A 7,500-nucleotide genomic window follows, 5' to 3' on the forward strand; every position below is an offset into this window, starting at 1 on the left:
GGAAAGGAAAGGAAAGGAAAGGAAAGGAAAGGAAAGGAAAGGAAAGGAAAGGAAAGGAAAGGAAAGGAAAGGAAAGGAAAGGAAAGGAAAGGAAAGGAATCAGGAAACAAGAAAATGGAACAAAAATGAAAAAGAGGAAAGAAACCTTACTTGGAATGTACATTGTGTGATGTAGCAAAGAATGCAGATACGAAGATCCACTTTTATAATCACTATCAGTTCACCAGTCATCCATTCCCATCATACCTGAAAAGCTGCCTTGAGCTTTTTTTGCAGAGGTTGTAAATTCAAATATATATATATATATTAACTTGTCATTTAAGGGATTTTTTTTTTTTTAATTGATTCTGTACTTCACTAACTAACAGGTAATTCAGAAATGACAGAACTAAAAATATAGCAAGAACACAGGCAGTTCTATCAAACTTCAGAGAGTAAGTAACCCTGGCTTGTGTTTGCATGGGAATGCCACAGGCATAAGTCAAATATTAAACAAGTACCCGTTAGCTCTAATATTTTTAGGGTAATTTATAGGGAAATATATATATATATCATTAATGTATATTATATTATCACACTCAAGAGAGGTATCCAACTAAAAAGAAAAAATTAAGCAATACAGAGACTAATTGTTCTGGCCTTCCTCTCAAGTGTAAAGTACAGCAATGGAGAAGAACATGAGAAGAAAACACTGCTCAGATCCCTCTAGTGGCAATGACATTTTTTTTAATTATTATTATTATTATTATTTTGTGAAGTCTGAATGAGGAAATCATTGAGAGCCAGAAAGTCCATTTGGAGTGACCAAATGGAGTGAATGACCAAATGGAGTCTGCAGCTAGATGCCTTCCAGGGCAGGAATGGAAGCACCTCTGGAGCAAGCACTGCCTGATCTGAGCAGCACCTCCAGGGCTCACTTGCTCTGTTGCTGCTTGACACGCACTGAAATGAGATCTATGGCAAGCCTCAGGAAAGGGGAAGAAGCAGGGTGCAGAGCAGTCATACAGTTCTTCATCATGGAACAGTGTTATGTGGCTGGAGAGTGATACTTGTCTGCACACTTTGATTAATGTGGATATCCAGATCTATCTGGGGCATGCCAAAGGATACATTTGCTCTTGATTTAGTATTCCATGGGTTGTGTCTAAGGAGGAAAAAAAGGCACTGGATCTGTACTGGATCATGTAAGGAAAATACAAAATTTATCCTTTGGCATTTTCCTTACATGATCCAGTACAGAGGGTTCTGTTCCTAGAAAGAAACTAATGCCGTTTTTTTCCTCCTTACACACATCCCATGGAATACTAAATCAAGAGCCTATGAAAGTTGAAGATGAGAAAAAACAACAACAACAACAAACAAACAAACAGTTCCTTTCCTACAGATTCATGAAGATTTTGGTCTGAAATATATGTATATATATATAAACTCATAATACAACAAGTTTGCTTGTTCACAAAATCCATACCAAAGGTTTAGCATACTTTCCTACATCATTGCTGGTCTTTGCCTTATTGTCCCACTCCAGAGCATTAGTCCTACAGTAAATACACAAGTATGTAGAAGATACATAAATCAGCCTGCCACCCATATCTGTTTAGGATTTCTTTTATAGCTGTTTTATAAACAGAACAAGAGAGAACAAGAATATCTGGGTTACAATGTGGAATATATTTTGCAAGCTTGTATAATTTAACATGCAGTAAGTTTATAATTTCACTGTATGTTGTGCAATGGTTTATACTTCATTTACAGATGATTTGTTGCTTTATGTAGTCTTTTCAGCTCATCTGAAATGAAATATGCTTACTCTTTAAGTGAATGGTCTTTTCTGAATCTGAATTTATTTTGAAATAGACAGTATGGTATGGCTGCCTTCAGTAGCTAGTACAGGGCTGGGTGAAGTAGAAGTCCCAAGCAGACAGCAGGTACTTGCTTGATGTGTACACAGATCTCTGTGGCAAGCCCACATCCTGCCTACTATGGATCAGTTTTCCTCTTCTTTTATAGTTCTTACTAAATTTACCCTTCTCTAGATATTCATACAAAACTCTAGAAGTCAGTTAAAAAATCAGCTTAGAGGAAGGCTGCTCCTGTGCTGTCTTGAATATTAAAATGTTTTGAACGCTGTTTCTTGAGAATTCAGAATTCAGTCTAGTGTTTATGGAAGCCCTTAATCCCCATCTTTTGTAACATATGGACATTTTCTCTCAGGACATTTTCTATCAAAGACAAATCACAAAAAAAAATAAAAAATAAAAAAAAAATCCTAGAGAAAGGTTTAGTTGACTGAGAAACATGCTGCAGTGTCTTAGTAAAGATACTAAATGGATTTTTACAAAGCTGGAATCCAATGTGACTCTGCCAAAATCCCACAGGGTCAGAAAGCTTGGATGGCAGTCCCAGGGAGCAGAAAGTCTGCAGAAGGGCCGTGCTGGAGAGCTTCAGATACCTGGGCAATGCAGAGCAAAGCTGCATCACAGCTGTCACAAAAGCAGATCACAGAGGTGGCTGAGGGGACTCTGAGTGACTGATTTTGTAGTTACACCACCAAAATCCCACCATCACCCCAAAAAGGGAGCAGGCAGCTGTTTCTGTTCAGGGCCACATGTTCATGGTTGGATGAAACCTGCCATGTGGCTCAGGGAAGGGTGGAAAGGACCCACTCTTCTTTTTCCTCCTGTTGGCTGTCAGGGTCAAGTCCTGTTCCCAATGTTCTTTTGAATGATCTGTCATCAAAGCAACTGGGTTTTGATTCTAGACAATGGTGCAATTGGCTGCCACTTAACCATTCATAGTGCTACTGCTCAGGCACATAACTGATTTACTGTATTTCAGTAAGTTTTCTTTAAAAATGCTCCTAAATACGTATTATGAATAGATTGTTTAAAATTCCTTAAATACAATATCATAAATATATATATATAAAATAAAATAAAATATCATATTAAACTGTTGTGGATGACCTTAGAGATGCAGCTGGGTATACTTCAATCCCTAAAGGAATGTGGCCTATGTATTCCATCAAATAGGGTCACACTGAAATACCTTACTCTTCAGTAGATGGTTATACAGTAACTATACTGCAGAAATACACTGAGTATAATAAACTAACTTTATTTTATTTTATTTTATTTTATTTTATTTTATTTTATTTTATTTTTTTCCCATGCTGATCATGACATCTATTACTTTTTGATTGTCATTACATTAACACTTTACTTGAAGAGAAAGGGGCAGTCTTTAATTCTGTAAATGTTAAATGCATGTCCTATCTTATGGAAACATTTTTCTTTTGTTTCACCTCCATTAATTCTTTTAATTGAAGAAATTTTGGGATACTTTCCATATATTACTAAAGCTCATTTTTAACAAACAATAGGAAATTGCTTTTTGTGTGTGTGTGTTTTAATGAGAAACTAACTAAATATTATTGTTTAAAAAAAAAAAAAAAAAAAAAACTAAAAACACCATTACCTTTCCTTGAGCTAGTGAAGCAAGCAGTGAAAAACTTTAAACACAAAGACTTTAATCACAAGCAAGCACACACCGATAATATAATATTTTATGTTAACTGACAGTTTAACACTGTGCTGGAGAACATTTTAAAGCATCATACTTTTTTGAGTCAGAAATAAAATCACATGATTTGCTAATAACAACATTATGTTCTTTGGATCAAAGTATAAAGGGAAAGAATCTCTACTGAAATTCTCTTTCTAATATGAATGAAAATATCATTTTTCTTCTGAGATGATGTAAAAAAATCCCAATGCCTCTATCTTTTCAGAGTTTAGATACATAAAAGTACAAGCTGGTAAACTTCCTTTTCCTCTGGCAACAATTAATAACATTGCAGTCATTTTGACTGCAAGGAGACCTGCACTGTTCAAACACAGAACAGTCAGCTCTCATTTATGTTGCATACTGTAGGTCCTGTATATTACAAAGACTTCTGTAATAAAATTTTGCAGCATTAGGCATCTTCATCTAATGAAGAGAAATTACTGAGATGCTTTAGGGAGTAAATATACATATACACACCTTGTATCTAGACAGATATATTTTGGTAGAGCTCCCCACTTTTGGCATTATATGATTTTGATTGTGACTTACACAGATTTATTCTTACTGGCACCTGTAATAAGAGTCAGAAGTCAAAGAACAGGACACTTTGCAATCAGAAACTAGACTTTTAAATTTTGATAATGTTTTTTAATGTACAGTTTTATTATCTGGCAGTTCTTATTTCAATACAGCATGATAACAAGGAACTGTAGGCCACTACTGCATAGAGGGTAGTGATGGAGATGTTCATGCTGTTTTTGTAAAGTGCTGCATATATTTTCACTGTTAAAAAAAATCAGTAACAAAAAGAGGCATCATCCTTAATGAGAGGTTGCTGAGAATTAGAACTATTTTCTTTCCCATCCATAGGATTAGGCAGGTTTATAGTCACCTCTGCCTCTTTTCTCTTTTTCCCTCCCTTCAGATACAGAGGACATCCACTCTGTTAGAGCAACATGTAACATAGAAGAAAGTATATTTTTATACAGATATCTGCATAATGGGTAGAAGATTATTTTATTTTATTTTATTTATTTATTTATTTATTTTCTGCCTCAAAGAGAGAAATCAAAACCTGCCAGAAAAGCTAGTTTTAGAGCCTGACATTATGCATAGTGAAGAAATAGCCATGTAGAAACTGCTACACTAGCTCAGAGGCAGCTCCTCTGGATCCACATTGCTGTAACACAGTGGACATCTTCTGTCTATGGTGAGAGAAAAAAAAAAAAAAAAAAAAAGATTGAATTAGATTTTAATACCAGAAAAGTTCCAGAGCAACATTTGGAGGCACCATTTCACAATAGAGCAGATACTGTCACTGGGGGGGGGGGGGGGAGGGGGAGAAGGGGGGGGAAATAATTTAAAAGAAAATCTCTCACTAACACCTTTATCAAATAGTAAGAACTTGAAAATAAAAATGAAAAAATGAGTCACAGCGAATGTATTTTGCCAGATTCATTAAGGAAACTGTTAGCAGATCTGGGAAACTGAGACTACGTATCAGACTTTCAATATACTCTGCATATTGGCTAATAAGATTTTGAGAGCAATGTTTTTGTAATCCTTTTTATTGACATGCAAAATTTTCCTTTCTGTAAATGTGAGCTCAAACTAAATTACTTCACATTTATACTAACAGATAGCAGGTGGAGAACAACCTTAAACAGGAGTCAAAAATCCTTAGTCCAAAAATCCTTAAGGATTTTTACACTAACTGATGTTATACACTAACACTTATACAGAGGTTAATTTTGGTAGTTGTGTTTAGGGCTTTTTTCAGATATGCCTGCTAACACACGAAAAAAAAAATGCTGAAGGTGTCAGATTGAGCTGGCTGAGTGTGATGTGAGGTGGCACTAGGGACACTGGTTCATAGTCTTGAAATGGGCAACTGAGTTGGACAAGCATAGGTATTTAACAATACCAAATCCAAATATGTGTACTTTCCAGAGGACACTATGGAGCATCCCTTTCACTCACAACACGAGAGCACAGTGTGAGCTGCTCTGTACTGTCCAGCATTCACTTTCTCCTGCTGGACAGCTCTCAGGATGGTGTTCCTCAGAACCCTTTAATGGGAAACACCATTTGGGAAAGAGTATTTTGATGAACAAGTTTCAGATTAAATCCAAAAAAATATAAATAAATAAATCTCAAGGGACAGAGCTACTATGCTATGGCCTCAAGTTCTTAAGCTATTTGCCTCAGCTTTGCACTGAGCAGAACTTGGCAGGTCCTCCTGTGCTTTGTGCCTGAACATTGTGAATTAACGAGGACGTAAGAATAACAAAATATTAGATGAGTTGCATGCCCTGCACAGGCAGAGAAACTAATTCAGACTTAGTTTATTTTGACAGTAGCATCTGTGCTGCTCAAAACCAGAAGCTATGTTTCTTTGACCAGGGAAGCACAGTACACCTCACAGTCCAGGGAGAGTGTGGAAAAGGAGACTTTAACTTGCTTTTATGCCTGAAGGATAACAGAGTGCTGTTGAGGCTGCATTAATCAAAAGCATAAAATAAATAGCTTTGAAAGCTGCTATGATACACACAAACTCCCTCAAGGTATATGTAGCCAGCAGCTTCACAGCTTACAGTAAGCGAAACCCCTTACGGAAGCATGCTAGAAAGGCCAGTCTCTTTGTTGGGGGGGGGGCACTTAATGGAGTGAATTTTCCAGAAAGAAAATAATATGGAATAAATTAATTTATTTTTATTTAGGCAAAACTGATGTTTTCCAAATACTGAAATTTGTTATCCAAGTATCATCTTAATCTCAACCAGAATGCCCTCCTACGTTTTAGCTAAGAAACCTAATTAAAGCCAGCCAAATGCCCTAAGTGATCACTAATTACAGGTCTCAGGGCAGACATCTGATAACTTCATCCCAACAACCTGGAAAGGTGGCAGAGTTAGAGAGATAAGAGGTGACAAAACATGATTGAAATCCATGGCATGTTTGTAAGTATCTCAGATGACTGCAGGTCTCCCAAGCAATTGTTACGTCCCAGTCTAGAACTATTTCTAGTGTCATGATATGGTGGCTGACTAGCATACACAGATTAAACTTGCTCCCCTTTTTATTATTGCTCTGTTTGGTTTTGGTTGAGGTTAGTGGTGTTTTTTTGTTGCTTTTCTTTTGAGAAGGTAGAGCATTTTTTCATATTTTCCTGTTCAAGCCTAGCACAGTGAGTATACAAGTATGCTTTAATGTGACCCCTTCATTTTTCCCTTCACTTATCCATAAAGAGAGTATGGTTTTCCTTAATGTAGAACATAAGCAATAGTTAAATAAAAAATCCTGTTTTCTACAGCCAAACTATACACAAGTTCATTGTTCTGCTTAGCATCCCTAACACAGCACTTTCTTATTCACTGAAATAACCATTTGCTTTTGCTGAAAGCCTCACGGTAAAGACAACAACTGGGTAAATAAGAAGTCATAGAAGAGGAAAAATAATATTTTATTTAAAGGGAAAGTGCATCAGATTCCAAAGACTGTAAAATGGAGTCAGCATCGCTAACTTGGCAACATGTTGTAAGCAGCTAGTGAATGGAAAACTGATTAGCAACCCTTCTCTCCCTTTGTTTCTTGGACACTAGTAAGAATTTAAATAGAGTACTTCTAAGCTAGCTTAAAATACATCTTCTAAAAATGAAAATACAAGCATAAGGGAGTTTAATTTTTTCTGCATTTATTTTTGACTAAATAAACCCACAAGCTAAGAAAGGAAAATTAAAAGGATTGGTTTTTACTTCTGAAATTGAAACAATCAGATTTCAGCTTTTTTATTAAAAATAAATAAAAGAAGCAAAATATTCCTTTATTAAATCTGATCTTCATCACAAATAAATATTTCCATAAAAACATTTTCTCAATCTTTATTGTTGCTGGCAGAATCCTAAACTAAGTCCAGGGCTGCACCAGAACTGG

Source organism: Oxyura jamaicensis, chromosome 2 (genome assembly GCF_011077185.1).
Source record: "Oxyura jamaicensis isolate SHBP4307 breed ruddy duck chromosome 2, BPBGC_Ojam_1.0, whole genome shotgun sequence".
NCBI classification, from domain to species: Eukaryota; Metazoa; Chordata; class Aves; order Anseriformes; family Anatidae; genus Oxyura; species Oxyura jamaicensis.